General features: G+C 48.1%; 1 protein-coding gene across 1 annotated transcript in view; it reads right to left on the bottom strand.

The window, feature by feature from the left end:
* ADGRB1 (adhesion G protein-coupled receptor B1) overlaps positions 1 to 17,976 on the bottom strand; it is a 472,654-nt gene extending 454,678 nt beyond the window's left edge. Inside the window, exon 1 of the mRNA XM_063131218.1 lies at positions 17,780 to 17,976. The gene's annotated coding sequence lies outside the window, so the exon portion shown is untranslated. The remainder of the gene's footprint in view (positions 1 to 17,779) is intronic.
* Between the last annotated feature and the right edge of the window lie 2,187 nt (positions 17,977 to 20,163).

Here is a 20,163-nt window from a genome sequence, read left to right as displayed (position 1 = left end):
GGAAATCACAAACAGGACATGAATTCCACAGTATCCTTTTGCCCATGTTCCCCAGCAACTGGTGCACATAGGCATATTGCCTCTGATACTGGGTGGATCATAAAGCCATCAGGACTATTAGCCATTGATAGCCTTCTCCTCTGGTTCTGGTATGGAAAACAAATACCTGTGCTGAGAATTGGTACCTTGTTCTGGGACTCTGTCTTCAACGGACCGATCTGCTACAGCCAACACAACTCATAGAGGCCACTGGGAGGACTGAGGGAGGAGGGAGGGTGCAGAGAGGGGCAGGGGCTGTGTCAGTCAAATGCCGGGCTGACTATGAATCCATTCAACGCCAGCCCCAACCAACCACAGCTGTGTAATGGGAAGTACTTGAAAATACCCAACCGTGAGTTGACTACTCCACCCACCATTGACTAAAGTGTTGTCCAAATGCAGCCGTTAAGTAGAGTTCTTGGGGTCTTTCCTCTTTTTAAATCACCAAGCAGTTTAAGGCTGCATTTCATCAGACAAGGATGAAGTTGCTTAACCTGTTCTCTACTGATCCTTTTTTAGCTCCAAATTGTCCTCTTCAAACTGTTTATTTCCCCCCACTTACAGGGGTAGGATACGAGAACTTGCAATATTTACTCCTTCAGATGAAAAGAGAGCTTTGGGAGGGATTTTTTAAGCTGGAAAATTACCAGAGGGAGGAGGGTGAAGGCGCCTATCAATGCATCTTTCCTCCAGTCAGCTTTTAATAATATTTTTTAAAAAAATGGAGTACAGGAAATCATGGGTTTTTGTATCTATATCCAGTATTTGAGGCACTAAGTCTGTGTGCACCAGTTGCTGGGGAACATGGGTGGGAGGGTGCTATTGCACCGTGTCCTGCTTTGTTGGTCCCTGGTCGACGGCTGCCTGGCCACTGTGTGAACACAGTGCTGGACGAGATGGACCCTCGGTCTGATCCAGACTCAGAGCACTTCTGATGTTCTTATGTATAATTGCAGTTTAGCCTTAAGCAGAAAGTAGCTTATCAGGAGAATTTTCCCCTGGTCCTAAAATTGCCAGTTGGCCCAGAAATTGTAGTGTGAAAGCAGCAGGTTGAAGTTGGGGAAATAAGAGATAGGGTGACCATATGGAAAGGAGGACCAGGCTCCTGTATTTTTAACAGTTGTATAGGAAAGGGAATTTCAGCAGGTGTCATTTGAATGCAAGCAGCACCTGATGAAATTCCCTCTTCATTATTACAGTTAAAGCTTTGGGAGCCCTGCCCTCCTGACCAGTTACAAAAGAGGGCAGGGCTCCCGCGGCTTTAACTGTTGCTGTATGTATACAAATGACACCTGCAGAAATTCTCTTTTCTATTCAACTGTTAAAGATGTAGGAGCCCTGTCTCCTTTCCATATGGTCACCCTACAAGAGACAAATAGTTATGACTAAAGGCAAAGGTCTTTCATCCCCTTTTCCCCTGCCATCCAAGTGAAGAGGAGCAACATGAGTAAAAAATGTAACAGGTATCTGAGACAGAGCCAACTGTGTTTTCATTGTGGTGTTTAGCAGAACCCAGGTTGATTACAACAGCAAGCCTTCGAGAGGCCATTGCCACATGGGAAATATATTTCTCAGTCCTCCCTGACTCAGTGGATTGGTCCAAGAAGCTTTCAGAATTACAGTTCCAAAGCTTTTATACTATGTAGCTGCACTAGAAAAGGACTTCAGGGGCTGAGGAGCAGGGTTTTTACCTTGTATTTCAACCAAGCATTTATTTATTTACAAAATTTGAATTCTGTTCCATATCAAAAACAGATTCCATAGTGATGAATATAAGAAATAAAACAGTAAAATAAAAAAGATTTAAATTCAATTTTAAAATTACACTTTTTTGAAAACAGAATGCCAACAAAAAATGTGGGTTAAGGAATGCTATAGAAATATAGCTTCCAAATCATGCGAGGTACTTGTTCCCCTCAATTCGGCACTGGTTAGGCCTCATTTAGAGTATTGCGTCCACTTCTGGGCTCCACACTTCAAGAAGGATGCAGACAAGCTGGAGCGTGTTCAGAGGAGGGCAACCAGGATGATCAGGGGTTTGGAAACAAAGCCCTATGAGGAGAGACTGAAGGGACTGGGCAGGTTTAGCTTGGAGAAGAGAAGGCTGAGGGGAGACATGATAGCGCTCTTCAAATACTTAAAAGGTTGTCACACAGAGGAGGGCCAGGATCTCTTCTCGATCCTCCCAGAGTGCAGGACACAGAATAACGGGCTCAAGTTAAAGGAAGCCAGATTCCAGCTGGACATCAGGAAAAACTTCCTGACTGTTAGAGCAGTTCGACAATGGAATCAGTTGCCTGGTGAGGTTGTGGCCTCTCCCACACTAGAGGCCTTCAAGAGGCAGCTGAACAAGCATCTGTCAGGGATGCTTTAAGGTGGATTCCTGCATTGAGCAGGGGGTTGGACTCGATGGCCTTGTAGGCCCCTTCCAACTCTGCTATCCTATGATTCTATGATTCTATGAAATGTCAGTGACATCCCTACAAATAACAATACTATAAATGAAATGAATAGCCCATCTGTTATCAAATATCTGGAAGCAGCTTACATATCACCAGGTAACAACAATATATACCCATTTTGGGAGACAATAAAAAAATGAACTAGAACCAAAATGATAAATAACCAAAGAAGAAATAGCAATATAAAATTCTTTAATTGTTTGAGCCCAGAGATTGAAAGCCTTCCTAAATTAGATTTGGAAGACCTGCTTTGAAGATTGCTGTGAGGGTGATTGGAGTTGTAAAAGGCAAGACCCATGAGGCAGGATGGAAGTAAATGTAAATATACCCAACAGAAGAGAAAATTAACAATGGGGGGAAGGATATAACTATGTCAATATATATATATATATATATATATATATATATATATATATTCACTCAATCTGTAAGGACGGGGCAAGAAGCAGTTTGTCTAAATCACTGGGAGCTAGTTTTAAGTTGGGAAGATTATCCTAGGAATCCAAAAAGCAACCCAGTCCTGCTCCATGGAATCTGGGCTTCAGCAATGTATTCCATTACTGAATGTCCTCCTCCGCTTTGAACCAATTGCCTGGGGGGGGGGGTCATGGGCTCTCCCACAGTAGAGGCCTTCAAGAGGCACATGGACACCCATCTGTCAGGGACGTTTTAAGGTGGATTCCTGCATTGAGCAGGGGGTTGGACTAAATGGCCTTATAGGCCCCTTCCAACTCTACTATTCTATGATTCTAAGATTCTATGAAAAACTCTTTATACTATAGACCGTGGGAAGAATTGGATTTTCTCAGGGAGTACTTTTCCCTGGGAAAACCTGTTCTCGTCCCTCCTTCCTCCTGGGAGTCCCTGTGCATCATTTGGATGCACAACTGGGCATGTTTAGCCTGGAGAAGAGAAGGCTGAGGGGAGACGTGATAGCACTCTTCAAGTCCTTGAAAGGTTGTCACACAGAGGAGGGCCAGGATCCCTTCTCGATCCCCCCAGAGTGCAGGACATGGAAGGATGGGCTCAAGTTACAGGAAGCCAGATTCTGGCTGGACATCAGGAAAAAACGTCCTGACTGTTACAGCAGTACTACAATGGAACCAGTTACCAAGGGAGGTCGTGGGCTCTTCCACACTGGAGGCCTTCAAGAGGCAGCTGGACAGCCATCTGTCAGGGATGCTTTAAGGTGGATTCCTGCATTGAGCACAGGGTTGGACTTGATGGCCTTAGAGGTCCCTTCCAACTCTACTATTCTATGATTCTATGCCTCTGAAAGTGAGGCACAGGATGGGTAGACAGTCACACTGGCCACTCCCCTGCTGCGGATAAGGCTGCAACAAGACAGTGCCCAGAGTCCAGCCCACCCTATGCCTTGTTCTGAAGACACCTTAGAGTTAGGCATCAGGCAGGCTGACTCCCTGGGGGAGCCATGTTGACAATTTCCTGGCCCACCTCTTCACAGCACCTTCCTGCCCCAATTGCCTTGCTCTGAGAGGTCCTTTCTGAGAAGGAAGCTTTGGCAGGGAGGTAGTCCTGGAGACCACCTGTGCTGCTGCGGCACAAGCAGTCTCCAGGGCTACCTCCCCAAATCTCCAAAGGTGTTGAAGGGAAGGCAAGAGCTGGGGAAGAGGGGGAGCGTGGCAACAGCAGCCGTTCTGGTGGCTCTCGCTCCTCCCCCTCTCCCACCAATGGTGGTGGGTCTGCTCCACAACCAAACAGATGAATCCTGCCCAGGCGTCCCAAGAAGTTCATGGGTTGTACAGTGTACTTGGATTCCGTAGGGCTGCTGCTGTGCTTGAATACATCATGCAACACATGAGCATGGAAGCATTCAGAGATGGCAGGATATAATCAATTCTGCCCTGTATTAGTGCCCAGGGGAAGCTCTCCAGCCATCCCAGACCTTTGGAAGAATCATGGAAAAACATCCAACCGATTTCTCCTTTCCAGAGTCTCCTATGTAATGTTTCCTTTATATTATTGACAAAAGGGCGCTAAAGAGAAAGCAGTGGAGTTTAGGGTCACCTGACGTGCAAGTTAGATGAGGTCATGCAAAGAAGTATGTGTGTGTGTTGTGTTAAGCTTTCCTTCTGGGTGACTCATCTCAGATTCTACTAGGGTTTCCCCATTGCTCTTTGTCGTACAGGAAAGGAAAGGAACCTCTCATGCAAGCACTGAATCATTACTGACCCTTGGAGGGACGCCAGCTTTCGTTGATGTTTTCTTGGCAGGCCTTATAGCGGGGTGGTTTGCCGTTGCCTTCCCCGGCCGTTATTACCTTTCCCCTAGGTAGCTAGGTACTCATTTTACCGACCTCGGGAGGATGGAAGGCTGAGTCGACCCGAGCCGGCTGCCTGAACCCAGCTTCTGCTGGGATCGAACTCAGGCCATGGGGAGAGTTTCAGCTGCAGAAACTGCTGCTTTACCACTCTGCGCCACACGAGGCTCGTACAACTGATGCCCTATTTTCCCACTCTGCTCCTCTGCCTTTAACAACAACCTGACACAGCAGTCCAGCAGCTGGAGGTTTTTCCGTGCATGGAAATCAGTGAGGAAAAAAGCTTCACTTGGGTGTCTAGCAGCCGCTAAAACCACAGAAGCGGAGCCAGATAAGAAAAGTTGGCAACCCTGCCTAAGGTGTCATCATACTTTTTGTGAGCTCATTAAAATGAGCAGCGGATGCATTGCAAGGATTTTATTGCAAAGAGAACAAAACACACGCACACAAAAGTCATAGAATCATAGAATCATAGAATAGCAGAGTTGGAAGGGGCCTACAAGGCCATCGAGTCCAACCCCCTGCTCAATGCAGGAATCCACCCTAAAGCATCCCTGACAGGTGGTCACTGATTCCATTGTTGTACTGCTCTAACAGTCTGGAAGTTTTTCCTGATGTCCAGCTGGAATCTGGTTTCCTTTAACTTGAGTCCTATATTTACTAGGGATGTGCTCCGCTTCTAATCGGACCGGCGAATTAGAAGCGGAGCGGGGGGCTTCGCCTGCCCTTAAGGCGGAGGCGAAGAGGATTGGGGGGCCGGCGGAGTGTGGCGAAGAGGATCGAGGTGAAGGCGGATCCTTCGCCTCGATCCGGAGCTCCGCCGGAAAGGTAAGTGGGGTTTACCGGGCCCTGCTGCTGTCGCTGTCACCCATGCGGCGACAATGGCAGGGCCCGGTAACACCCCCCCCGCCCTCCTCTCCCTTACCTGCCTCCGTCCGTGGTCCGTCGGCGTCTTCAATTGAGCCCGCGGTTCAACCAGGAAGTCTGGGCCGCTTGCGGCCCAGTCTTCCTGGTTGAACCGCGGGCTCAATTGAAGACGCCGACGGACCGCGGACCGAGGCAGGTAAGGCCCCCCTCTTCCTTGGTCCCTTACCGGGCTCTGCCTCTGTCGCCGCATGGGCGGCGATGGCGGCAGGGCCCGGTAAACCTCCCGCCCTCCTCTCCCAGCCTTACCTGCCACCACTCCCCTCCACTGCAGAGCTCCGATTCGGAGCCGGAGCTCTGCGGCGAAGAGGAGCGGAGTATGGGCGGAGCAGTGCGGAGCGGAGCGGGCCGATCTAAAATTTTCGGATCGGCCTGCGGGGCGGAGCGGGGGGTCCGTGCACACCCCTAATATCTACTGTCCTGTCTTTAGCTATAAAAGATACCTTACTGGTTTTGTTTCCTTTGAACAAGTCTATAGATGCCAAATGTTCCAAATAATCAGCTTGGCCTTTTCTTCTGCCTTTCAGGACTACTTGGGATTTGCATGGCACTTTCAGTAGTACGAAGCAAGTTCAGGACATTATCATATAATCCTTAGAGCTGGAGTTGCCACTAGATTTGAAGGCAGGTAACAGTTATGCAGCTTTAAAAGTACTTCTTCACACAGCACATAGTTAAATTATGGAATTCACTAAGACAAGATGTAATGGCCAGTTGGCCACCAATTTGAATGGCTTTAAAAGGGGTTCAATCAATTCCTGGAGGAGAAGGCTATCAATGGCTACTAGCTCTGATGGCTATGTGTAACCTCCATTATCTAAGGCAGTAAGCCTGTGTGCACCAGTTGCTGGGGAACATGGTGGGGGAGGGTGCTGTTGCACCATGTCCTACTTTGTTGGTCCCTGGCTGACGATTGGTTGGCCACTGTGTGTTCAGAGTGCTGGACTAGATGGACCCTTGGTCTGATCCAGACTCAAGGCTCTTCTGATGTTCTTATATTCTTTTCATCTACTGAGATGGCAAGAGATAAGACAGCTGTAGTTTCTACTGCCCATTCCTCCCATGCATATGCTAATTTTAAAACTGCTCAAGAAAGCACTATGTAAGAAGAAAAAATGTGTATTAGGCAAAAATGTTTTCAATAGTTCAAAATCTAACTCAGCAGCTGCAGTATTGTGGCATGACAGGCTCTGGGCATTGTGTGGTACTTTAGTGATCATGTGCACTCATTTGTATGCATGTGCACTAAAGGTAAAATACATTCACTCTCTCCTAAGGGATTATCATCCTATAAGAAAGGAGATGAAGAACTCCAAAGAATAGCAACACTAATAGCTATCACTAAGGACATTTCAACAAGGCAATTGCATGAAAAACAAAGCAACTGCATGCAAAAATGTGTACATTAGGACGAAATGAGCACGAGAATGCGTATGGATGTAAAAAAAAAAGAAGTTGCAAAGTAATGCAGAAATGGGATAGAATGAATTCAAGGCTGGGAAAATAACAAACTGGGAGAAAGTGTAATTGATACGTCATCCATCCTTAGTAGCCATGGGCAAGAGAAGACACAATTATCTTGTCTCACCATTATTTATTTATTTATTTATTTATATAGCACATCGGAAGGTTTAAATGTAGACGAATGCTCTCTGGCTTTCAGTCTTGGGGGGGATCTACACTACTGCTTTTAAAGCGCTTTAAAGCATTTTGAAACCTGTATATGCAGTGTGTCCTGGGCCCCAACAGTTGTCAAAACTGTTATTTAGCACTTTAAAGCAGTAGTGTAGATCCGCAATCCTACTTCCAACAGAAAGAGAACAAGTATTGTTCCCATGTTACTGATAGGGAAGACTGAGGGTGAAATTAAGGGGGGGGGGGTGAGTTTGTGGCAGAGGCAAGATTGTAATTGAGAAAATCCTGACTTATAGCCTTGGCTTTTGGCTACTACACAACAGCAGCTTTTTCTACACAGCTACCTCCCCTACAGAAATTGACCAGTAAAGCTATTTCCAGCATGGAGATGCAAGCAGTGCTATTTGCTAATGTCTGCGAAATGAGTTGCTGTTAAAGGCATTGGGGCACTGGCTGTTGTTGGTGTTTTTTTTAAAAAAAACCCAACAACCTCATTCAGGTATCCCTGCAATGCCATGCAACTTTACTCAAGAGTAAGCTCCATGGAATATTGAGGTTTATAGCTCAGTAACCCTGCATAGGATTAAACGCCACAATTTGCTTAGGAATAATTTCAGCGTTACAGTATCTGTGCTGACTATATAGAATCAAACACTACAAATAAAATTAAAATAAGGGTTTGTGTGTAAAATGAGGGCAGAGACTCCTGGGTCAGAAGGGTAGGGATTTCTAGAATGGGAGAGCCAACACTACTCTTGAATAGCCTATCCACTGGCATAAAAGCCAAGCCAATGCATATTGTAGAAGTGAAGGGTGAGAAATAACAAAATGAGACACAAGAGTGGGATTAAATATGGGCCACATTTATTTGAAGATCTGCAGAAAGGGGGGAGGCCTAAGTGGACCTCATCTATTGGCCATTTATGAGGCCATTGTTGGGATTGGGCAAGGCAATCATTGCCTGTCAAGTGGCACTTGTTCCTTTGCCACCAGACAGGCTTCCCCCTCCTGGGGTAGGGAAGCCTTCCAGTGGCAAACCCCCCTTAGGCCACAGGGCATTGAGTGGTTTGAGGAGGGTTGACCTCAAAGGTAACCCTTATCGCGCCAGCTGCTGCCACAGGGCTCCCAGTGGTCGACCCTCAGGGATTACCTCTCACCACAATGGTGCCTGTGAATGCTCATCATCACCACTGTTACCCTCCGTTGACTTTTAAACTGTAAGTTCCTCAGGGCAGAGATGGAACTGTTCTCTGCTACGTCATAAGGGCTCCATGCACATTGCTGGTGCTATTTTATATAAATAAATGTGAAGAATATAGATCAAGCGTTTGTTAGCCTCCCTGACAACAACTATGTGAGGTAAGTGATAGTATTATCTCTCCATATTTCAAAAAGGGGAGGGGGTTTCAAACTGAGATTGGTGAGCTTGTCTAAGGCCACCTAGGCCACAGCTAGACCTAAGGTTTATCCTGGGATCATCCAGGGTTCGCCCCTGCCTAAGCACTGGATCCCCTGTGTGTCACCTGGATGAATAGGTTTGACCCCTGGACGATCCAGGGATAAACCTTAGGTCTAGCTACGGCCCCAGAAAAACAGTTTTGATGTTCTCCCTTTAGAAATTAAATATTGTAAGCAGCAGACAGTTTAATCTAGACTTCCTCAACTTGGTGTCCTCCAGATTTGTAGAACTACAACTCACATCATCCCCAGCCAGCCTGACCAATGGGAGTTGTAGTCCAAGGCATCTGGAGTTTGAGGAAAGCTGGTCTAGAATCAGCTTTTTTTATTCTAATGATATCCTAGAGAAGATATTATCATATAATATATTATCATATAATAGAGAGGAACCAGTACCTCACGTGATTTCGAAGTATAGCTTCCAAATCACGTGAGGTACTGATTCCTCTCTATTCGGCCCTGGTTAGGCCTCATCTAGAGTATTGCATCCAGTTCTGGGCTCCACAATTCAAGAAGGATGCAGACAAGCTGGAGCGTGTTCAGAGGAGGGCAACCAGGATGATCAGGGGTCTGGAAACAAAGCCCTATGAAGAGAGACTGAAAGAACTGGGCATGTTTAGCCTGGAGAAGAGAAAATTGAGGGGAGACGTGATAGCACTCTTCAAAGACTTAAAAGGTTGTCCCACAGAGGAGGGCCAGGATCTCTTCTCGATCCTCCCAGAGTGCAGGACACGGAATAACGGGCTCAAGTTAAAGGAAGCCAGATTCCGACTGGACATGAGGAAAAACTTCCTGACTGTTAGAGCAGTACGACAATGGAATCAGTTACAAAGGGAGTTGTGGGCTCTCCCACACTAGGGGCCTTCAAGAGGCAGCTGGACAACCATCTGTCAGGGATGCTTTAGGGTGGATCCCTGCATTGAGCAGGGGGTTGGACTCGATGGCCTTGTAGGCCCCTTCCAACTCTGCTATTCCATGATTCTATGATTATCTTGCTTGGGGCTAAATCGGTGCCTTACCACCACCCGCTCCCTTGTGGTTCATGAACTAGTTTTGCAACAAGGGTAGTAACAGGCAAGGGTTTGGCTTCTTCTCGCTGAGAAATGTTAGCACTCCTAAAAGCTCACATAAGATTAGAGAGAGGGGGCGAGGGAAAGAGCCTGTAAGACAGTTGCATGCAACAAGCAGGCACCAGGAGTGGGAATTGCATGAATCGTCCCCCGACCTTGTACATTCCCTAGACCCAGACGGCAACTAACTAGAGAAATTGAAAACAAAAGCCAAAATTAAAATTGAACAGGTTCTTCACGCTGCGGTGGTGGCGAAGAAGAAGACTCGGATCCTCTCATCTTTTACAAACTGATGTTGCTTCAGCACCAGGCGATGCCAGAAGAGGAGAGAGAGAAAAGGCTGATTAAATGCCAACGTAGGAAAGAAGGGCTTGAATGAGGAAGGGAAGAATAAACGCAGAAATATTTGAATTGCTGAGCAATTTGTTCTATAAGGTCAGATCCATAGGCCAGTGAAGGAGGAAAAGCAGGGTTTAATTGCTGTTATAGCTCAGACATGCCAACTGTTTTCAGTACTGGAACCCATCAAATAAGAATTGATGATGGTTCTCTTGAGAATGCACCGAATCCATGCCACTGACTAACTACCGGGAGTCCTCTAACATGAGAAGTTAAAGGGAATGGCTGAGACTCGGTGGTGAAGAACGTGTTTTCCAGGTGTTTCCAAGTACAGTTGAACTCCTGGTGGAAAATCTCAGTTGGGGTAGAGTCATTACCAAGTTAGATGGAACAACCACCTTAAAAGGCACTTTCCTATAGTCCTAGCTTCTAAATAAGAAAGTATTTCTTGGAGTTGAACAATAGGACATTTTGTTTCTCCCTAAAGGTTAAGTCTTGTGTGCATGTATGTTTATTTATTTATTATTGCATTTATATCCTGCCTTTTTTTTTTTCTTGTTGCAAGAAACCCAAGATGGCTTACATGGCTCTCCCACTCTCCATTTTATCCTCAACAACAACCCAGTGATGTAGGTTAGGCTGAGAGTCGTTAACTGGCCCAAAGCCACCCAGTGAGCTTCATGGCTAAGTGGGGACTAGAACTCAGATCTCCCAGTCCCAACACTCTAATGCATGATAGCACTCTTCAATTACTTAAAAGGTTGTCACACAGAGGAGGGCCAGGATCTCTTCTCGATCCTCCCAGAGTGCAGGACACGGAATAACGGGCTGAAGTTACAGGAAGCCAGATTCCAGCTGGACATCAGGAAAAACTTCCTGACTGTTAGAGCAGTACGACAATGGAATCAGTTGCCTAGGGAGGTTGTGGGCTCTCCCACACTAGAGGCCTTCAAGAGACAGCTGGACAACCCTCTGTCAGGGATGCTTTAGGGTGGATTCCTGCATTGAGCAGGGGGTTGGACTCGATGGCCTTGTAGGCCCCTTCCAACTCTGCTATTCTATGATTCTATGACCACACTGGCCCTTTCTACACCTAAGGATTATCCCAGGAAAATGGAGGGATCATCCCTGCCTGTTCCTGGGATCCCCTGTGTGGCATTTTGATGCACAGGAACAATCCCAGGACAATCCCAGGATATAGGGCTGGTGTAGACATGCCCACTGTCTACACCACATTGTAATTTTCCAGAAACCAGCTCTAATGCCAGGATCTTGGCTTAATTATGGTGTATAGGGGGCTGAACACAAAAACCCCTGTAATCCAATTTGGAGATATGGTTTTAATCAAGAAGCAGAGGTAGAAAGACATCACTTAAATCTGAGCCCTGGAGCCTCTCAGGTTGACTGAAAGACAAATATTAATGTATGGTTGATTTCAAGGGAGGATTAAGAGGCATCAGCATTGGATTGCAGCCCCCCCCCCCCCACTCTGTGCACCTCATCCAAATGTTCTCCTCTCTCCCTGCTTTTCCAATCCATTTTTAACTGCACAAAAAGGAAATGAACTGCTCCTGGTATATTAACTAACTTTAATATCATCCAACATGATGGATCAAGGCAAGCCATAACTGGGGAAAGAGCGCCATCTCTCTGCGACTTGGAGAAATGCCCCCCCCCCCCCCCCCCCCCGTGCACCAAATGATTTCGATCCTGGCTGGCCGGCCATTTCTACCAGCTGTCACATCACACACGCACACACTTCTACAAAACAGAATAGAAAATCCACAGATCCTACAATTAGACCTCAGCACTTCCTGCTCAAAGTAAAGATATGCTCCTTCCTTGTCATTTTGCTTTTACTTGCCACTATAGATTTGGCAGCATGAAGGAGTTTCTATCAGAACCCCTTCATTTGTTCAAAGGCAGAGCAGATGTCTGATAGATATATGTGCATTTTCCAGAGAGAGAGAGAGAGAGAGAGAGAGAGAGAGAGAGAGAGAGAGAGAGAGAGAGAGAGATATTCTGTAGGGTAGTTTGAAAGATCCTGTGCATGGCAGATAGATGGATAGGTAAGATAAAGATTTAAAGTGTAAATAAAGTAAGTTTGCAGGTCCCATTACTCATTACCAGGGGAAGCTTTAACTCTCATTAGAATCAGTAGGGCATACTTCTAAATAAACATGTTTAGGATAAAGCTGTAGGGACCACAGGGAGGTTTTAGGGACAACTGGATAAGATACACTGCATGTGGGAATAGATGTTACATCGATGGATGGATGGGCTGACAGACAGATACTTTTGAGACTTGCAGTGTTGCCATTTCCCCCGGAAGAGTTCTGGATGAAAATATTGGGAATAGATTTGTTTGAAAGCATTTTTTTCCCTTGTAGGGACAGAAAATGCGATCTGATCATTGTCCACAGCCTGTCTTTCCCCTTTCGCCCTGCGTCATACTCAAAACTAACGCCGATATACGGAATGATTTGGGGCTGTCACATGAGGTGGGAGAGAGCTGGGATATAGCTCTGCTGTTGAATGGCTGGGATGAGAATCCTCCATGATCGTTGCCCCTGGATATCTGCTTCAAAACCTAGGAGGGCCCATATTTTATGCCTCTAGCGCACACCAGGGGTGCTATCAATGAGACTCTGTACTCCACCACAAAGGATCTTTGAGTATAGAAAGTTAAGCCAATTAAGCCAGAGCAATTTGATTTAATCCTGTGGAATCCTTTTGGAGCATAAGGGGAATAAGTGGTTGTTTGTCTGTCTTAAGCAGAACGGGGGTCATGGTTTGATCCAAGGTCTCTGGCTGGGGAGAACATGGCGTTATTTTCAACCTGAGCGGTGATTCATGGCCCCTAATCTCCTGGTGGAAAGAGGACAAGTGCAATTCTGCATAGCAGTGCTGCCACACAGTGCAATCATATATATGCTTACTCAGAAGTAAGTCCACTCTGTTCAGTGGGATTTACTCTGTAGCAAGTGTGTTTAGGATTGCAACCGAATTTGCTTTCCAAAGTCCTGTTCCTAACAGCTGAACGTGAAGAAATTCTAGCATTTCCATCTGAGGCCATAGCTAGACCTAAGTTTTATCCCTGGATCGTCCTGGGGTCAAACCTGTTCATCTAAGTGAAACACAGGAGATCCAGTGCTCAGGCAGGGGCGAACCTTGGATGATCCCAGGATAAACCTTAGGTCTAGCTGTGGCCTCAGACATTCTTCTTGTCTGGACCACTTCCAATGCCACCTTCTCAGGCACAGAATAACCATCCCATTTTATGTTGAATTGCAAACTCAACTCACATGAGTTTTGCAGTGGGGGGGGGAAATACTCCTTCCCATATTCTAGGAAAGAGCTGAATCTCTTGTGGAGAGAGCTTTTTGTGCAAAAATTACTCATGGGCTTAACGTTCCAAGGCAACACGTCCATCTTAAACATTTCATAATCGTTCATGAAGGAAGGTTGTTACTTCTGAATCGATTTAACCCAGGGCCTCATAGATTGTTTTGGGTGGGAGGGAGGTGAATGAAATGATCACTGCTCCTGGTTTACATTTTCCTAGCTGTAAATATACTGGAAATTTGCCTTCATTCTCAGAAGAGTACCAATGCTGCGTTTTAAAATCGTTGCCTTTTGGATCGGTCAAATACCAAACATTTAACAATCATACCCAAACAGAAAAAGAAAAGAAACATCTGAATTCTTTCCTCCAGTTACTTTGGCAAAGTCCCTAGCCAGAGAAGCTTCTGAGTTAAAGAAAAGTGAATCAACAGCACGGTTTCATAGAATCATAGAATAGTAGAGTTGGAAGGGGCCTATAAGGCCATCAAGTCCAACCCCCTGCTCAATGCAGGAATCCACCCTAAAGTATCCCTGACAGATGGTTGTCCAGCTGCCTCTTGAATGACTCTAGTGTGGGGGAGCCCACCACCTCCCTAGGTAAATGGTTCCATTGTCGTACTGCTCTAACAGTCAGGAAGTTGTTCCTGATGTCCAGCCGGAATCTGGCTTCCTGTAACTTGAGCCCGTTGTTCCGTTTGAAGGTAGAGGTTGCAATCCCTTCTTTTTGGAATGCAATGCCTTGAAATGGCTCAGAATGACGATGGCAACCACGCAGAGCGAGATCAAGGTAGGATCTACGCTACTGCTTTATAACGGCTTGTAACGGTTTGTAACAGCTTGTAACCGAGGAGGCCCATGACACCTTCCACATATCGTTTTCAAACTGCTTTCAAAGTGTTGTATCCTGGGCAGGATCTACACTACTGCTTTAAAACAGTTTATAACAGTAGTGACAACTGTTGGGGCCCAGGACACACAGCAGATGTAATTTTCAAACCGTTTTCAAAGTGTCATACCCTGCTTAGGGTAGAGCTGGCCCAAGATATCCAGCAGGAAAAATACTGTGATTCCGGATGTCGGTACCTACCAGGAACCCAGTCTAGAGAAGGCAGATTTTGGAAACATGGCCATGGGTGCCAGCTACAGAGGTGCTGTCTCTTGAGAACCTCACGCATCCCACAGACTCGCACTGGTGCATCCCAGCAGATCCACAAGCAAGCTGAACTGGAATCTGGAACTCAATCCGTTGCCCTCCCCTTCAGGATCTCATTCTGGGCTGGAGACAACATAGTCCCCATCCTAAAGTAGGGAATCCCTAAAGTAAGCTGCTGGCTGCTTTACCGGGGTGGGGGGGAGGCAGTAAACCCGTAGCAAACCCACGCTGGTGGTCGCCCAGGGAGGGGTCCGCCTGTTCTCTTTTTGCTGCTGATCAAAGCGATGCGAAAAGGAAGGCGGGAGGGAGGAAGCGGGTCTCAGCCTGGATGGGATGGAGAACGTCACCGGAGAAGGCACTGATCCTGGTGGCTGCAGCTGCTGGACCCAAGTCCACCCCATCGTAGAAGTCGTCTTTAAACTAACCAAACAACCCCCACCAGTGGGGTCCCCCTCCATAAACTGCTCCAGACTCCATAACAGCCAATATTAGTCCTACTTAGAGTAGCCCCGTTGAAATGAATGGGTCTATTGGATGCAACCCAATGGCAGTGTAATCATGGCTGGGGAGGGGGGTCACAGGAAGGACAGGGGCCTGTTTCCTCAATAATTCAGGGGTTATTTTTGTGGGTGGGGGGAGTGGGTGTTAAAGAGCTTTATTGGCTACTCTCAGACCCGCAACCTCCAAACCGTTAACGCTGAAGCAATGTGTGTGTGGGGGGGGTATTCAAGAGGCGACCCCCTCCTTCAACTCCAAGCGCTCTCCGGCTTAGCTGAGTTATGAATCACAGCTGAAGTCTTCTCCGCCCTTTCTCTCCCCCCCTCCCCACCTTCTCCCCATTTCCAGGCTGAAGCGCAACTCATCAACAGGTAAAAGGAGGAGAGAGGACTGATCCCCTTTCCAGAGTCATGAAGGGGGGTTGTTGGGATTTGCTTTCCCCACCCCTCCCGCGCGCGCCTCTCTATTGGTCAAGGAACGACCCTCAAACCAAACGTAGAGAGGGAGGGGGGGATAAATAAAATAAATAAATAAATAAATAAGTCAATCGGGCAAGCTGCAGCTCCTAGCCGGAGAAACTCCCCCCCCCTTCCTTCTTTACGCAAGGGTCGTGGTCTCCATGGAGCTGCCTAATCTCTCCCCGAGGAGGCGGGCGGCGCTTTCCAACCTGTGCCCTACAAGAACCCAGCTAGACGGCTGGTTTCGGTGAGCTCCTTTGCAAAGTGCCTAATAATGAGGACGATAAATAATAATAAGAATTCTCATTTCTTTGACCTTGCTTTGATATTCACATCTGTCCCCCCCCCCAAGGGAAGCAGTCCATCAGGATCGGGGTTGGCTTGATCGGGCCAAGAACCCCGTGCAATGAGTGACGGAGGGGTGTTCCCTAGTCCCCCTTTTTTTACTCTAATAAATAAATATGCAAGAGAGAGAGAGAGAGAGAGAGAGAGAGAGGGAGGGAGGGAGGAATAACTTGCTTTGATTAAGTTGATGATCCCTGCCAATACCTACACTATAGGAGGTGGGTGTTTGCCCCCCCTCTCTCTTTCTACCCCCCCCTCCATACTCACACATCGTGATCAGATATTTTTGGGATCGACAGAAGCTGCTTGGACGTTAGAGGAATGGATGGGCTTCTGCCCCCGCCTCCCCAAAATTCCGTGGGCGAAAGGGACGCACGCGGAAGTGTGGGGTGCATTCATCAACTCTGCTCCCACCTTCTCGCGTTGCTCCGTCTCCAGCCGCCTCTGCATGCAAGGAGGCGTGTTTTCCCGGGGCCAAAAGGATGGCCACGGCACCCGACGAGCCCCGAAATAGGGGCCCCTTCCTGGAGAAATCTTCTTCTTTCCCTATATATAAGCTAGAATAGATTCTACAGATCAGGTGTGTGTATGTGGCGTGCACAATGCCTTTCTATGTGGAATGGGTCATCTACCGCTTCCAGAATAGGGCTACTCGAGAGTAAGCGTCAGGTGGCTTACCAGCGCCCGTGCCTGGCTAGAAAGCGTCAGTGGGGGGCTTTTCGGTGGGTCTTCTTGGAGGAGTACCAGGCTTGTTTCCCCTAAAATGTGGTCTCTGGGGTGTGTGGGATGGACAAGCCAGAGCCAGAGAAAGAGGGAGAACTTTGTGGGTGGGAAGGCGGCCAAGGATTTGCTTCCCCCCCTTCTTTTCCCCATCTTTCCTAATAAATAGACGTCTATTACGGCAGGCAATATCGAAAGGGGGGGGGTGTTTAGAGAGAAGAGGGTGTTTCAAAACAGAAGCCCCACTTCTCCAGAAAGGGCAGGAGGGAGAATCCTCACAAAGCACGGCCCCTGGCTCTTACCTTTACTCGCGAGTAAGCCCCATTGGCTTCGACGGGGCTTGCTCCCGGGGCAGTTGGTTTACACGTGCCTACGCATCGCACGGGCAGCCTCAGACTTCTACATCAACACTGCGATTCCAGACTTGCGGCTCTCCCAGGCTTCGAGGCGGTTTTGGCGAGGCGGGATGGCCCACCACTTTCGCTCCAGTTCTCTCCCATCGCTTGTCCACCCCCACCCCCACCCTCCCCTTATGCAGCTCCACACGAGCTGGGCTTCGAAGCACGAAGGAACCCTTCTATCGCTTCCCGCTCGGAAACTGGTCAATTTCACATGCCCTGACACCTCCCGTTCCCCCCCCCCTCCCCGCAACCCCAATTTATAATCCCAGGTCCAATATTCTTAATTTATCTTTTTTTAAAAAAAAAACCAACTCGCCCCAAACCGAAGTGTCGCTCGCTTCAAAGCCCTCAGCAACAATTAAAGTTGGCACCGAAATGGTCGAATATTTTAACCACGATGGAGGAACGAAGAGGTCCCCCTCCCCAGTCCCCGGGGTTGACTTAAAGACAACATTTTCATAGTTGGGGTCAGCTCCAAATATTAGAAGAGGGTCCACCACCGCCACCTTCAAAGTTGCATTCACACACAGCAAGAACAAACTGGTCCCCGAGTTCCCAATACGCACGAGGCGAACAAATTAAAATAAATGCATATATTTATATTTGAAAGAACCGCAGCAGCAACCCCCAAAGAAAACGATGAAATCTTACCTTTTAGACCATCCACGCAATTATATCCTTTTCCCGAGCTGGAACAAATTCCAAATGGAAAGCATCCACAAATCCAGAAGTAGGAAAATGGCCATTGGCTAATGAGTCCAAAAGGGATTTCGGAGGCAGGAGGGGGCTGTTTCGCGTTTTCCTGCCAACTCACTTTTTAAAAATAAAATAAAAACCACGCACACAAAACCGAGCCAAACTTTGCCCCCAAATTTAAAGCACTCTCTCTCTTTCTCTCTCTCTCTCTCTCTCTCTCACACACACACACACACACACACAACCCTTTGGTCTTTCAGCACAAAACCAAAAACAAACAAACAGAAGAGTGGAAATAAAATATGGTGATTATTATTATTATTATTATTATTATTATTATTATTATTATTATTATTATTATAATTAATAGTAATAATAATATGAACGCAAGGATCCTTAGCAAGGGGAGAATCTCAAAGCCCACGCTGGAGAAGGAATGAAGCCGAAAAGAAGCCCAAAGAGGGATTAGATCCACCAGGAGAAGTGCGTCGCCTCAGCACAGCCAAACGTTCGAGGTGGCCGCTTTTCGCCTTCCTCCTTCCCGGAGAGATCGGCGGCCCAATATCCATCCACAGCCTTAAAGACCCTCTTTTATTCCTCCCTGGATCTCCTCTTCTTTTTCCTCCTCCTCCTCCTCCTCTCTTCTCCTCTTCCTCTTCTTCTTCCTCCTCCTCCTCCTCTTCTAATTTCTGCTTCTGGATTTCGCTCTTCCTTCTCTCGGTTGTAACTAGACTCGGTCTATGTAGCCAGAGGCTGCATTAAGGATTACATCAGGCTTTTATAAGCTTTCCAGCTCGCACATTAGACAGAGTGAGAGGGAAAGGGAGGGAGGGAGGGAGGGAGGGAGAGAGAGAGAGAGAGAGAGAGAGAGAGAGAGAGAGCTCGGGCTCTTACACGCCTCTAGCTACGAAAGACAGGCAGATCCGCGAGGAAACCCTAGAATAACCGCCACATCATTCAAATCTGCCCAGATAGACAGGTAGATAGAGATATAGATATAGATATAGATAGATATAGATATAGATAGATATTCTTTTTTAAAAAAAGGGAGAGAGAGATCCACCGGTAAGAAAAAGAGAGGGCTTGCTAGATCAATGGGTCTCCTACCCAGGCAGAACTTTATTCCAACCCGGGGACAGAGAGAGAGAGAGAGAGAGAGGGAGGGAGAGAGGGAGAGAGGAAGGCAAAACGAGACACACTGGCGGAGGAGCGCTTGGGCTGTTTATTACACATAAATCAACCCAATCCACTCGTAATCACGGTGTGCAGCCCGGGCCAGGTAATAATCCCCGGGAAGATTACTGGTGGGGAGGGGAGCTGGGGCGCGGGGGGGGGGTTCTCTGCAGCCGGCGGCAAAAGATGAGAAAGGGGGAGGGAGAGAAAGCTGGATTGCGGGCGGATCGAGGGAGCGATGCAGCGGCGAGGCGGGCGGAGAATAGAGACAGGCTCTGGGGGCGCACGGGTCTCCGCTCGCCTGCCCAGCGGCGTTTGGGGGGGGGGAATTGGGGGAGGCGGTTTGATGTTGCAGGTTTCTTTAAAGTGTGTGTGTGTGTAGGGGGGGTATTGTCTTTCCTCCTTCCCCCGCAAGACAGAAGGGGGGGAGGGAAAGGGAGAAGAGCGCGAGGTGCGTAATGGGGACGGAGAGCTGCTGGGCTGCGCCGGCGAGCGTTTGGAGCGGCGCACGGGGAGCCTTCTCTTGGCTGCGGTTTCTCGCTCTTTGGCTTGTCATTGCCGACCCCCGCTTCCCCACCCCCCACTCTCGCCCCCGACCTTCCCGTCCCCGCCGCCTCCGCGTTTGATCTGCCTCCCTCCGGGGAAGAACGGGGAAAGTCAATCCTGCCTGACGCTGCGCCCCAGAGCCGGCGGAGGGATGGAGAGAGACCCGCGCGCGCAGGGGCGCCTCGGACTCGGAAAGGTGGGTGGAAGGTTGCGCTCTCGAAGGCGCGCGCGCACGCACACACACAGACACACACGCTCGGGCCTTTCGGTACCTGCGGACCCCCCGGGGATCTAAGCAGCTCCGTTCTGGGCTGAGGTAAGGTACGCCTCTTCTCCACCCACTTCCACTGCCCCCGCCCCCGAGCAAATCCATGCCAAATGGCTGGGAATCCACCATCCAGGGCATTTCTCTGTGAGTGCGCCTACGGATCTTCATCCGGGGGCGTGATGGGGGGGGGGGGGTCCGGGGGAGTCGCTGCCTCCGATTCCCAGCCTTCCCGGGCTGGAGGCATCCTGTCAGCCGGAGGCGCGCGTGAGTCACTGCCAAATATTTCTGCAGACTTGGGGAAGCATTGCTGCTGCTCTTTCGGGCGGCCTGATTCTCTGAGCGTGCTTACCCG

The sequence above is a fragment of the Elgaria multicarinata genome, chromosome 7 (genome assembly GCF_023053635.1).
Source record: "Elgaria multicarinata webbii isolate HBS135686 ecotype San Diego chromosome 7, rElgMul1.1.pri, whole genome shotgun sequence".
Taxonomy (NCBI): Eukaryota; Metazoa; Chordata; class Lepidosauria; order Squamata; family Anguidae; genus Elgaria; species Elgaria multicarinata.
The sequence above is the reverse complement of the archived record's forward strand: the minus strand, read 5'-3'. Positions and strand labels throughout refer to the sequence as shown.